We start from the raw sequence: 14,585 nt of genomic DNA on the forward strand, positions 1-14,585 counted from the left end.
TTTAATTTGTTATTGAGTCCCATATTAGCTACTCCATTATTTTTCTCAGGATCAGTGTCAGGCTGACAGGCCTGTCAGCCTATTTACCCTTTAAAAATATTGGAACAACATTAACTTTTTTCTAGTCCTCTAGTATTTCAAGACGTTGAAAATCAACATCAACAATCCAGAGGTCCTCAGCCAGCTCTTTTAAAACTCTTGGATGCAAGTTATCTGAAGCTGCTGATTTTAAAAACATCTAGCTTGTTTGAAAACATCTGTTTAACAGCCTATCTAGTTACTGTGGGAATGGAGAAAGTATTTGATCATCATAAATCATATGACTACATCACTTGTTGCCCCACCCCCAAACACAGAACAGGATATTTATTGAACTCTTCCATCTTTGCTCCATTATTATTAATAATGCTACCATTTTCATCTAGTAATGAAGCAATGTCATTGTTAGGTTTTCTTTGGTTCCTAATAATATACATGAAAATCTCTTTCTGATTGTTAGCCACAGTTTTCTCTGAGGCCTTTTGCTTCCCTTATTAATTTTCTACAATTCCTAGCTTCTGAATTTTATTCATTATTATTAACTTCCCCTTTCTTCTGTTTGTTATATATGGGGTTTCACTTTCCCTTCGACGCCAGGTTGTTTTATTAACCCGTGTGGCCTTCTTTCTCAGCTGTAGGATTGTGGCTTTTTGGCACATAGTAAAATGTTCTTAATCCATTCCCAATTGGGAATTTTTCTGTTTAAATTCTTTCTTCCAGCTGGTTTGGTTCATAATTAATGCATAACTCATCCAGTTGTGCCTTGTTGTTTTATCATGCCCCTACTTTTAAATCCCCCTGCTTTTGTCCTTTGGTTTAAAACATGTCCTTCCCCTCATACTTAGTTTTTTAAAAATTAATTTCCCTTTAGTGGTAGTTCTCCAAGAGGAAAAAAAAGAAGTAGGAACACAACAGCCCATACTGGCTACAGGTGATTAAAATCGGTATTGTATGTGCAGGAAAAAGAGATTGCGTGAGTTACCTGTTCAGTGACTTAAAAACACATTGCCTGATGGAGTGGACTTTCCCTGGAGCCATTATTGTCTTTCAGGTTAATATACATAGTTTTTAAGGTATGTTATTTACAAGGCAGCGCTGTCAGGGTCTAATAGGTAAATCAGTGCTAAAATAAAATTTAAAATGCATTAGAGAGCAGTATCAACACTTGAGATATGGTTTATCATGTTATGGAGAGAGAGAATCCCAGGACACGACGACAGCGTTAAGTTTCTTTAATACTATTTGCTATATGGATGGCTCCAAGAGAGAAGTGAGATCCAGCCAAATCCTTGCTAAAGGTGCACACATGCATCATCGTCACAACCAGGGCTATCTCTTCCGTGTGTCTGAGTCCTGGGCCTGCTCTCTCTTGACATAGTTGTCATACTGACAAAGGGAGGAAGTGGCATGTCAGAGTGACAAACACTCAGATTCTTTAGTGTCACCGGATATTGAGGTTATGTTAGTAACTAGCCTCATTGTTCTGGACTGTTCATCAGCATTCAGCAATCGCATATCAGGAGCTGAAGTGGGGAGGGTATAAGAACGGCCATCCCGGGTCAGACCAATGGTCCATCTAGCCCAGCATCTTGTCTTCCGACAATGGCCAATTCCAGATACGTCAGAGAGAATGGGGTAATTGAGTGACTCATCCCCTGTTGTCCAGTCCAGGCTTCTGGCAGCTGGACGTTTAGAGACACAGAGCATGGGGTTGCATCCATGACCATCTTGGCTAATAGCCATCAATGAACCTATCCTCCATGACTTACCTAGTTCTTTTTTAAATCCAGTTACACTTTTGGCCTTCAAAACATCCCCTGGCTCTGAGTTGCGCAGGTTGACTGTGTAGTGTGTAAAGAAGAACTTCCTCATGTTTATTTAAAACCTGCTGCCTATTAATTTCATTGGGTGACCCCTGGTTCTTGTGTTATGCAAATAGGTAAATAACACTGATCTGTTTCTCCACCCCATTCGTAAGTAAGGTGAGCAGCATAAGACACGGGCCTCCTCCCTGAGGAGCATTGCGTCCTTCCTATTCATTCAGGAGAAGACCAATAAACTTGTCAGACAGAACTAACAAGCCCTAAGGAATTATTTGTAGTCCATCACTTGGATTCAGTGATCTGCACTGCTAGCCACTAAGGAGAAAGTGCCTTACCACAGTGGGGTGAGGAGAGACGCTGACCCTGGCACCAGCCTAGCAGGGCTGATTATTTTATTTGAAAGCACTCTGTCTGCTTTGACTCAGTTTAAATGTAGATTCACCACTTTGATTGGGAGGAATTTAAATATTATTCAAAGTGGTAGTCTCTCTCTCTCCTGGCACCAGCGACTCCTCTCCTCCCATTGATTGCTCTTTATTCAGCTTTTAAACCATGGTGCATTCTGTGACTCTGCCCGCAAAGGTTCCTGTCTGCCAGAACAGATCTAGTCTGCAGTCTCTCTGCACCTGAGCTTTGTCTTCCTTTAAAGCTTTTGGTCTGTGGCAAGCAGTTTGTCTAGTTCAACCCCTCATCTTGTTACTGACAAAAACAACTTCCCTCAATATCCCATCTAGTTCTCAGCTGTCTCCACAGAGCTGAGATCTTTATTTCACCAGTGCCTGATTCTCCCTCCAATTGGGCTGCCTTCCTGAAGATGGAGTATTTTTAGCTTTAAAGGACCAGGGTTTAATACATAAAGAAGATCTAATTTCCCTTTCCTCCAGATTGTATCTTTTTTTTATTATTATTATTAAGTGAAAACTAAATCTGGTCAATTGTAATTTACTGAAAAAATATCAGTGCACGCCTATAAATCTTCATGGAGTTCAGTCACACACTGCAGAATATGGTGGCCATAGATATTTGGAGAGGGTAATATTTTTCCTTGCTGGGAATTAGGGGTCTTTTTAGATTCAAATGATAAGATAATCAACATCAGTTCAAGCATCTTTGTCTGCATGATCTGTGTGAGAAGTGGAAGTGAATCTGTTATGCAAAGCAGAGGTCGACAGTCTCTCAAATGTCACAAGGGAGTCAGAGTGGTTCGGATAGAATAATTTTAGTCACAGAACAATAAGAAGTCCTCAAGTTTTGATGTAGCAGACAGCAGACATCTGCACAAACTCTCATCATTACTTCGGATGGTGTCAGGGATTTTTCCAAGCAACCTGACAGAGATGCATTTCACAGCTGTACAGATGTTGGAGGAGGGGCGATGGGGGTGGAGAATCCCTAGCATTCATAACTGGGTTATGGAGCACATTAGTTAACGTTTAATTGGATCTAATACTTCCCAGTGAGAAGATTTTAAATAAGTCACGTCTCTCTTACTACTATAGGCAGGCATTTTTGCAAAGTTCAAGAGCATTATCACTGCTCAGCATGAGGTTAAGCTGAAATCATAGACGATTAGGCTTGGAAGAGACCTCAGGAGGTCATCTAGTCCAAAGCAGGACCAACCCCAAATGACTGAGTCCCTTGGAAGAACCTTAATTTCTAGTACTGTTAGTTAATGACTGAACACTAGCAAATGTAACGGAACACATGTAGTCAATTCGTTTAACTAGTAAGGAGTTTGCTCAAACTCCCCATCTTGCAGTTTAGTTCTTTCGTTTGGCTCTATTGCAGTAAAGAAAAGGGACAATCAAATCTACTGGGGAGAGAGGAGGGAAGTTCTACTGGGGAAAAGTGTATTCCAGCATGGTTTCTGTTTTAGTTTTTACAAAGAGGCCATTTATAGCAGTACTAGGATATTAAGATTCAGGCTACAAACTATCCAGAGGTGTGAAAACATTCCTTCCTTTCAGCATAAATCTTCACGTACAACTACAAAACATTATTTAATTATATTATTTGATGCTCTCCAAGATGGTACTCGGTATCCTCTCTGGTTCCTGCAGTATGGAAGGAGTGAATCAGAAAGGGATAGGTTCACAGCAGGCATATTCGCCATGTTAGGTATGAATGTGTATGGTGACCACTAGGCAGTAGAGGGCAAGGGGAGGTCTATGTGTCTGTGTAAACAAGAAACAAAGATCATGGTGTGCTGGGTCTATGTAATCTCTGCTGCACAATGCAATCCGTGTGAACACAGTGTTCACAAGGTCTCAGATCAGCAGTAAAACCAGCTGAGGAAGGAGCTCAGGTTGGTATTACTGCCAAGATCAAAGAACAGAGTAGATAAGACATTAGCAGTGTTCCAACTCTCATGGTTTTGTCATGAGTGTTATGATGATTGTTTTCCTGAAAGCCCCAGCTCCTTGAGTCAAGTGAATATGTGATGATTTCAGCCTTCATTCTTAAAGAAAAAGTAAGTTTCTAACCCTTGTGGCTGTGGAGAAAGCTTCAAAATGTGACCCCAGTGGACCTTAAACGCTCAAAAAGCAGAAGACAAATTAAAAACACCAAATCTATTATTTCTACATAATCTCATGGTTTTAAAGTCAATCTCATGATTTTTGGTGAGCCTGGCTCATGATTTTAGATAGGACACTTGGATTGGTAGTACTCAGTGCTTAATTTGTAATGAAAGAGGTTCTGGGGCTTAAGCAATTAGGTGCCAGGGCTCAAGCCATTTTTAAAATTTCATAATTGATGCAGCAGACCCAGAGGTGCTGGGGATATGAACTACCAAGCATAGAGCTGCCAGAACTCAGCCCTGGTACAAATTAAGCACTGGCCACACTGCGTTACTGAGAAGGATGTCCTGGGAGTAGGTCTGTGACAGGCAGGGGGTCAGAGTGGATGACGGGAATCTGGTATTGTTCATCCTACTGTTCTTTGACATGGTGACTTTCATATAATGTGGTTTATCTGACCTGTCTTCCTCATCTTCGCCCAGTGGCTGGAGAATCCTGTTCCCTCTGACTCCGATATTTGGGAAAGCTTCTAAAGTTTTGTGAACTGTGGGGTAAATCCTGGTCTCACCAAAGGCAGGGGCTGTTCCAGGCCCCAGCACGCCAAGCGCGTGCTTGGGGCGACATGCCGCGGGGGGCGCTCTGCTAGTCCCCGGGAGGGCGGCAGGCAGGCAGCCTTCGGTGGCACGCCTGCAGAGGGTCCACTGGTCCCACGGCCTCGGTGGAGCCACGGGACCAGCGGACCGTCCACAGGCACGCCTGCGGGAGGTCCACCGGAGATGCGGGACAGACGACTGGCAGAGCGCCCCCCGCGGCATGCCGTCATGCTTGGGGCAGCAAAATGTCTACCGCCACCCCTGACTGAAGGACTAAATTTTGCTGGACTATAATAGGACCCAGGGTAAATCACAGTGGTAACTAGTGATGTAGAGTATTCAGGAACCAACCTGCCTTTGCTGGGTTTTCTGGTTACGTGCTTTGCTTTTTCTTCCTTCTCTACAGTTCACCCTCTCCTCTCTGCTTGAGTCCTTGCTCTTTTTCCCTTTTCAGAACAGTTTACTGAAGAGTCTGTGACATCACACAGGAATTCGGTACGACGGAAGGATGCAGAGCACTCTTAGGGGGAGTGCAAGCGCTCGAGTAGGCGTTTGGAATTAGACACGCACCTAGAACGTTGTCTGGGAGCTTGCCACTGCCAGAGGTTGGCCTGAGCTCTGCAGACTCTGTGGCCAGATTTCAGCTTCCCTTCCCACCTAGACTTCAAGGACATTTGGATGATCCAAGGGTTCGCTCCATTGGACATTGGCCAGCTGTGACCTTTGGATCCAGATCTGGGTTGAGTCTGATTTCCCCTCTCTAAAAAGCAGAAGCGTTTGGCTTTGTCGTTCTGGCTCAGGCTGCTCTCTGCTGAGTGCTCAGCAAGGGGTGATGCTCACTAGGCGGTGAGGCTCTGTTGTTAAGCTGTATCTGTTCACTGCCTGCAAAGGAGTAGGTAGGATGCTTCATATCCAGTGAAATGCTGCTGCCTAAGACCTCGTCTACATGCAGAGTTGCATCAGTTTAAGGTGTGATTTTTTTTAAAAAACCAATTTAAACTGGTGCAACAGTCCGCATGGGCACTCATTTTAATTTAAACCTGGTGTGATGGGTTGGATAACAGAAACTCCTTTGGGAGCTGCCAACCGATGTGCCAAGACTACTTCTATCCCTGTTTTCCCCACCAGCTCAGGACCCCAGCACCCTGTCTTGCTGAGCCAGATACTTGTCTTCTTCAGCAAAGACCCAGAGTCTGAATTACCTGCCCCAAAGCTGCAAGTTTAACTGAAAACAGCTCACAGAAGTGTGCTTGTCTGTAGCACCCTGCCCAACTCCCAATGGGGTCTAAACCCAAATAACTCTGTTTTACCCTGTATTAAGCTTAATACAGGGTAAACTCATAAATTGTTTGCCCTCTATAACACTTGTAGAGAGATGCACAGCTGTTTGCTCCCCCCAGGTATTAATACATACTCTGAGTTAATTAATACATAAAAAGTGATTTTATTAAATACAGAAAGTAGGATTTAAGTGGTTCCAAATAGTAATAGACAGAACAAAGTAAGTTACCAAGCAAAATAAAATAAAATGCGCAAATCTATGTCTAATCAAACTAAATACAGATAAGATCCTCACCAGTTCCAGAATGCTCCCTTTTACAGGCTAATCACCTTTCAGCCTGGGTCTAGCAATCACTCACACCCCCTGTAGTTACTGTCCTTTGCCCAAGTTTCCTTTAAGTATCCTGGGGGTGTGGAGAGGCTCCTTTGGCCAGCTGAAGACAAAATGGAGGGGTCTCTCACTGGTTTAAATAGATTTTCTCTTGTGGGTGGAGACTCCCTCCCTCACTTCTATGCAAAGTTCAGCTCCAAGATGGAGTTCTGGAGTCACCTGGGCAAGTCACATGTCCATGCATGACTCATTCTTTATAGGCAGAAGCCAATTTCCACATGGTATCTTGCATGTCCCCAGGAAGACTTCTTATGTGGATTGGAACCTTCCAAGCTCTTGTCTGTTAAGCGCTTCTGGACTGAGCACTTAATTTGCACATTCCTTTCCCATGAAGTGACCAAATGTTTTAACTAAGGCTACTTAGAAATCAAGCAATTATACAGCCAATGTTCATAACTTTGAACACACAAATGGTGCCTGCATACAACTAGGATGAACATAACCAGTAGATCATAACCTTTCTATAGATATGTTACATATGTAGCAAAACTCTATTCCAGTTATATCATACATACATTTATGAGCACCCCCACCCCATAAAGCCTTATGGGGTACGCTATCGCACCCGGCTTATTTAATTTAACTTAAATTGGTTAGGAAGAGGTTAAAGCTAAACTGAAATAAATTGCTCTTAAACCAAGCTAAGAATGTATACACAGAATGTTGCACTGGTTTAAATAAAGATTTAAAAATGGATTTTGGTTTAAATGGGTGCAGCTGTTGTGTGTGTAGACAAGCCGCAAGAAGCCAGTCCTGAGTGTACCTAATGATATTCATCTAAGAATTTTAATTCTCCTAGTTCTCATGTCTAATAAAATATGCTAGATACATGACACTTCATGCATTAATGCAAGTGTATAAGGCATGAAGAGAGATTCTTGTACAGGATTAGTTCTTATAGTGCAAATTCAGAGTGAGGTTTATAAATTGACCTGGTTATCTGGGATCACAAAACCTATTTCACGCTTCGCGTTAGGGGTTTTGTTCCTGTTTCTTGAACCATTTTATTGTCACGATGTGTGGGGTGGGCTGGGGAGGAGGGAGACACACGCCTGTGCACTTGCACACACACATGTGAACTTTTAACACATCTAGGGGCGCAGCAGGCTATTACCAACCTGTGGAATTGTTGGAAAGTAGCAATGAGCGAGATCAATGTGTCAGATTGCTATCCCCCGTCTTCAGGAAATGTGTTCGGGAAAGGCATTATTAAACCTCTCTGGTGTGAATTGGATTACAAGTGCTGCTGAGGCAGGGGAAAAAAGGCTTGATAACTACACTACATGTGTTTCTACCTCTCTGGCAGGGTGAGTATGCAGAGGGATTTTTAAAAAAATTTCACAAAGGAATCACCTCCCTGCCCCCCTGCCCCAAAAGTGTGTGTGGGGGGGAAATGCCAGGGTTTGGGTAATAAGAATAATCCACATGCATTGCCCATGAGAGAGGGTCTTTTCTTAGAGACTGCTCTGGGAAGACAAGTGCATTTCAGCTCAGTCCTGGTGGTTTTGTTCTGCAACAATCACTGGCTGCAGTTATGGCAAGGTGCTGGGTGCAAATGATGCTGTAGAATCAGGCCTGAAACTCGTACTCGGGTAAGATTCCTGTTGGGAGTTTTGCAGGCTGAGGAAACCAACTGAATGAGTTCTGAGGCACCCTTGCTGCTTTCACAAACAGTTATGCTCAGCTCCCTGGTCGCCCAAAATTTAAACTACTGCACTGGCAGTGCAGAATGGAGCGACAGGGAGAGAGACTGTAAACTTTGCAAAACTTCGTACCAGTTTTACCTGCAGTGGCTTGGGGATGACTGATTTAAAGAAGAAAGACACCCCTCCCACTCCCCAAACCTCCAAACAAAACAAATCCCATGGAAAAATGATGAAATGACGAGATTGCTGCAGACCATTTCAAATCCATGGTGACACCAGCCCATTCGCACGTGCACGGGGAAACCTGTAATTAGATTGAAAAGACGACTGTCAATTCCCCTGTCATAAAAATATTGAGACTTCACCGCAAGAATGGAATTTTCTATTACTGTAGCTCTATTGAAATGTTGCAGGAGGCAAGTGAAGGTATTTTTTTATAGCCCTCAAGGTGAGCAGGTTTCCCCACAACTATTCCTTACCTTGCTCACTTTAAAAATCAAACCATATTGCAAGTGGAAAGATGAATTGGCTTAGGATGCTATGCTGGAACTAGATCACATTGTGGTGCTGCCACAGATGTCCCACCTGATCATGGACTAGTCACTTAATCTGTCCTTGCCTCAATCCCCATCTGTAAAATAGGTCTAGTATTTCCTTTCTTCCACCCTTCATCTGGGCTATTTAGAATGTAAGCTCCTCAGGCCAAGGGCTGTCATGACAGTGCTTTGTACAATTGCTTTGCACTGATCTTGATTAGAGCCTGCTGGTGGTACCTTAATACAAATAATGTCCAACCTTTTAGAAGGGAGGCTTGCATAGTTCTCCTCCATGAATTGGGGTGTTTGTCTTTCTTTCCCTGATGCAAAACCCAATGTCCCGCCAGGTTATGTATTCCATTATTACTGTCATGTACAAACTTGAGGAAAGAACTTCTAAAACTGTGCAGATTCTGATGTGACAATTCTGTTAGGTTTCAGTGCATACCTGATTGACCCTGTAAACTGAAACTCTGAAAGGTCAATGCTGCTTTCTTATCACTGTATTTAATGTTCCTTGCCTAGACTCGGGGGAGAGAGGGGAAAGAAACTGGAAAAGGTTTATTTAAATCTGCATATGGATTGAGTGTGGGGACAATAACGTTTGTTTTTCTGAATGGCTCCAAACACACAGATAGTGATGGTTTGCATTATTCCTCCTATTTCTGTCTCCCTGGGTCCTGAAATGGAAACATGGTTTTGCAGTGAAAGAATAGCTCAGCCAGCCAGTGTGGCAATGTTGTTTTTCATTGGGTATGATCATAAAGCCGGCTTAATATAGCTCCTACATTATATAATTATGACTTTTTAAAAAATATGATGTCTGAGCTGCATCTCTAGCAGGTATACTCCAGATTTAGGGGCACTGTAAGATGTGCTGTATGTGCATTAATAGCTGAGGGAAGAAACCTCCGAGTTGACATCAGTTGGAACTAGACTACACAACATTAATTTCAGGTCACAGGAGAAATCACTTCCAAAGCAGAGAAGTTAATCATTTGCTGAAATCTTCAGGGTTTCTCTCCCCTCCCCACCCCCGCTCTAAATCTCCTGTATCATTTTTTATATCTTAAATGTTTTCACAGCATGTTTTTCCAAGGGTCTAATTATAAACTTCATTATAATTGTTCATTAGTTTTATTTTGTTCAATTAGTTTAACAAGTTGCCAAATGAAATATAAGGCAGGCAATTAGCTTGATATAATTGTAATGAGCCACTCAAATTGGCTTACCAAATATGTTCTTTTATAGCACTTTTTTTTTCAATCAGTGAATGATACCATAAATCCTCAGTGTCTCCTGATCTTTCTTGGTGGAAATTTCCCTCTGCTGTTTATTAAAGTGGAGAACAAGACAAGAAGAGAAAAGAGAAACTGAAACGTCTGTTATCTTCAGCAGGAAAGGCTTCAGTGTTATTGAAGAGACTCTATAAAAATTCAAGACACTGAAGACTTTTAAAAATATCTATCCTATTTTGCAGTGCATGACAAACCTTACCATGCCCCTGTTATGATCTCAGAAGACCCTGACTGTAACCATTTGAGGTAACAAAGGAAAGTCCTGGAGGGAGGGAGAGGCAGCAGGACAGATGAGTGAAAAGCCCCTGTAAGTCTGAGTTAATCAAACGTAATGGTCCAACCATGCATCTGACTAAGTGGGTATTCACCCACGAAAGCTCATGTGCCAATACATCTGTTAGTCTATAAGGTGCCACAGGACTCTTTGCTGCTTTAAACTTGACTGTGAGCTTCTTCCCAAGAGTTCACACCCTTCCCTGTTGAGGGAGCTACATAATATTATCTCCATTTTACAGGGGAGTAAACGGAGGCACCGAGCAGTCAGGGTCCTGATCCTGTCATGAGCTCTGTGCTAATGCAGGGATCTAGAGCAATGAATGAGATTACATCTCACTACAATTATTTGTATTACAAGAACACCTAGAGGTCACTTAGTCTCTCAGTGCCTCAGTTTCCCCACTGTAAAGTGGGGATAATACTATGTCCTGTCTCCCATAATTTCTCTGTCTTGTCTCTTTGGTTTGGCAGGGACTATCTCTTGTGGTAGAGAGGGGCTCTGATTTTGGTTTGGGCCTCTTGGAGCTAATGTCCTATAAACAATTCCAATTAATATTTGGCTGGATCCATTATAAGTGTGTTAAACTTTCCTCTAAGCCATGGGGAGTGGTCTGCTGCTCAGGGTAAGTTATTAGGCTTGATGGACTGATGGTCTGATCCTATTTGGGAAATGCAATGTTCCTGAGTTGTAACGTAGCAATGGGAGTTGACCATGATGAACCCTATGTTCTGGGCTACTGAATGCAGTCAATCAGGAAATCAGAGGGTTAACATAGAAACTCCAGCCTTGGATCCAGCTTGTTGGGACACGGCAAATGAGACCGCAGCCCTTTTTCTTCTATTGCATTTGCAATTCACTCCGGGAAACCGGGAGGAAACTTCCTGTGACAACTGAGGTCTGACTTAGGCACTTCTGGTGACCTTTTAATTGGGATGTGCAAAAACATAAGTGCCTGTCCCAGACTAAATGATTTTGCATGTCTTGCTGAAATCAAAATGGAGAACTTTCTGTGTGCAGCCAAATAGAAAGTAAAGATTCTGTTTCTGAAGAGTGCAGCAGCCTTCAAATATCCATCCAGAACCATTGTATTCTTTGCCATTCCTTTCCTTTTAGAACTTGTGTTAGATGAATAAGTGATCTCAGTGGGAGAAGATCTGTCTAAACTCTGTGACATTAGACACTTAAAATGGCTGCCTACAATAAGCTTTGTGTCATCTTAGTCTGAGAGCAGGGAGAGTCGCCGGCTGAGAAGAAAGAAGGGTCAGGACAATGGGGACCACGGATATTACCAAACTGTATTTCTCTCCTTGTCCAACAAGCTTGACATTGAGTAACACAGTTACTCCCTTCCCTCCATCGAGGGAGGTGGGTCGACTCCTGACAGGCATGTTGGCTTCTCTCAACATCAGGGCTACCCAGAGGATTCAGGGGGTCTAGGGTCTTTGGTCGTGGGTCCCGGGGCAGAAGGACCCCCCGCCGTGGGTCTTCAGAGCACTTTGGCAGTGGGTCCCACAACGGAAGGACCTCCTGCCGCCGAACTGCCGCCAAAGACACGGAGCAGAAGAAGCTCCCGGGGCCTGGGCCCCGCGAGAGTTTTCTGGGGCCCCTGGAACGAGTGAAGGACTCCACTCCAGGGGCCCCAAAAATCTCTAGTGGAGGCCCACGCGGAGCCCTGTGCCTGGGGCAAATTGCCCCACTTGCCCCCCCTCTGGGCAGCCCTGCTCAACATCACCTACGTTGGACATGCAGGATGTTAGAAATTGGGCTCCCTGTCCCTCTAAAGGCCTTGTCTTTCTGCAAGTATGTTCATCCCCTTATCGCAGTAATGGGCATTCTCTCAGAACAGGTGTGGGATTCTTTGAGTGCTGGTCGCTGTGTGAATTCCACATGTGGGTGCGCCTGAGGCCGGAAGTTTTCCCCGGCAGTGCCCATTGAATCGCATGTAAGCAATATCTTCCCTCGTGGGCCCGACCAAGAGTAAAAGGGGTGGGGTGAGTCAACATCACTCCAGTTCCTTCTGACCACCACGTGGCCTAAGTCAGAACCCGGGTCTGCCTCGCTCTTTTAATCGCTAAAGGAGCTGTAGATATTCGTTGTAAATAGTCATCCTGTAGTTTAGAAATCTTAGTTTACATAGTCTAGTCTAGCATAGGAACCTCGCTGTCCCCTGCCAAGGAACCCACTTTTTATCCCGGGGACCATGACCAGGGTCTCAGTCTTTAAGAACTGCCTCTCCTGCCCTTGCTCCTTTTCCATCAGCGATGAGCCTCAATGGTGCCTCTTCTGTCTGGGTGAGGTGCACATCTCTGCAAAACGCAGCATCTGTAAGTCCTTCCCTCCCAGAACCAGAGAGGCCCGAAAGCTCAGGCCGAGGAAGGACCTGAAGGAAGAAGCTATGAGGCCTTCCTCTGATCCTGGCCAGGAAGACTCCCCTTGACAATGGCCTCAGTCAGCCGGCAGTGCTCTTCTGAGCACAAGCCATGAAGCGGAGCCACTGGCATGGAAGCTCATGACAAGATATGGCGGTATAGTAATTGCTAGAGTTAAGGTTAAGGTGGTTGTTATTAGGAGGAGTGGTGGTATGGTGGTGCCAAGAGGTGTCAATAGAGATCAGGGCCCCATTGTCTTAGATGCTTTACAAACACATAGTAAGAGACAGCCTCTGCTCTGAAGGGCTGACCATCTAAATGGACAAGGCAGACAAAGGAAGTGTGAGCATCCCCGTTGGACAGGCCCGTGGGAAATGAGGCACAGAGATTCTTCAAAGTCACTGTGGGTGTCTCTACACTGCAGTTGGAGGTGTGGTTGCAGCTCAGGGAGGCATATCATACTAGCTTTAAGACCCAGCAGCCTGAGCTTCCAAGTGGGCTCGGCACGCTTGCCCAAAACCCTGGGGCCCATGTCATTGCATCCCTACTGCTAGTGCTAGCCATGCGCGGGTCGTCTACCCTGCAGTCCCACCTCTGATTGGACCTGCCCCTACGGAGCCTGTTATAAGTTAATAACTTCCCAAGACATTTCCCTTCTGGTGCTGTCATCTGTCTTGCTTGGGCTCTGCCGGAAGGGGACACTGAAAGTTGAACAAAGCCTCTTCAGCAGCTTTTGAATGATGAGAGAAGGGTGGGGTGGGGGGGCTCGGAGTGACCGTATACTATTAAAAAGGTTCTAACTCCTATTATTTCAGGAAAGGATACGTAAAAATGGGTAAACCTTTGCCACAACAGAAAGCAGCATTAATGTTTATGGGGCATTCTTCAGCTTGGCTGTGTACTGCTCCTTTACTGGACAGGGAAATGCCTCTGCTGATCTAAACAGAGAATGACTTTTTAAAGTGGCTGGTGACAGAATCCCTGGGGTTTGAGTCTGTCTATTGGGAGGGCTGAGGAGTTTTTCTAGTCCCCATCTTCACTGCATGCTAACTGGGAGGTAGTCAAGATGCAGTAGCCTGACCTGCGACAATACGACTACGTTGTTGATGATAATGTGCTGTCATACCCCACATTCGCGGTGGGGCTGTATCTGGCCCTCTCTGGGCAAGTATCCTGAGATTGAGTGCTGCAACTCACTACCTGGCACTGTGCATTCATAGGGTGCTGGGGGCAGCTTGTCTGCCCATGCTTGGGATTGTGGGAGGAAATGGCCTAGACCTTGGTAGGACTCAAGGTGGTATGGCAGTGTGCTGCTGCGTGCTGAAGGTATGGATCCCACTTGCCCCAATAACTGATAGCTGCCGCTTCTCGTAGAGGGAGCGCGTGACTTAAGAACATAAGAATGGCCGTTCTGGGTCAGAAGAAGGGTTCATCCAGCCCAGTATCCTGTCCACCTACAGTGACCAATGCCAGGTGTCCCAGAGGGAGTGAATCTAGCAGGTAATGATCAAGTGATCTCTCTCCTGCCGTCCATCACTGCCTTCTGACAAACAGAGGCTAGAGACACCATTCCTTACCCATCCTGGCTAATAGCCATTGATAGACCTATCCTATGAATTTATCTAGTTCTCTTTTAAACCATGTTATAGTCCTAGCCTTCACAACCTCCTCAGGCAAGGAGTTCCACCAGGTTGCCTGTGGGCTGTGTGAAGAAGAACTTCCTTTTATTTGTTTTAAACCTGCTGCCCATCTTTTCCAGGCTCTTCAGAAGCTGCTGCCAAGAGAACAGTGGCAAGTGTTTCAGAGGCAGCTT

The sequence above is a fragment of the Gopherus evgoodei genome, chromosome 13 (genome assembly GCF_007399415.2).
Source record: "Gopherus evgoodei ecotype Sinaloan lineage chromosome 13, rGopEvg1_v1.p, whole genome shotgun sequence".
NCBI lineage: Eukaryota > Metazoa > Chordata > Testudines > Testudinidae > Gopherus > Gopherus evgoodei.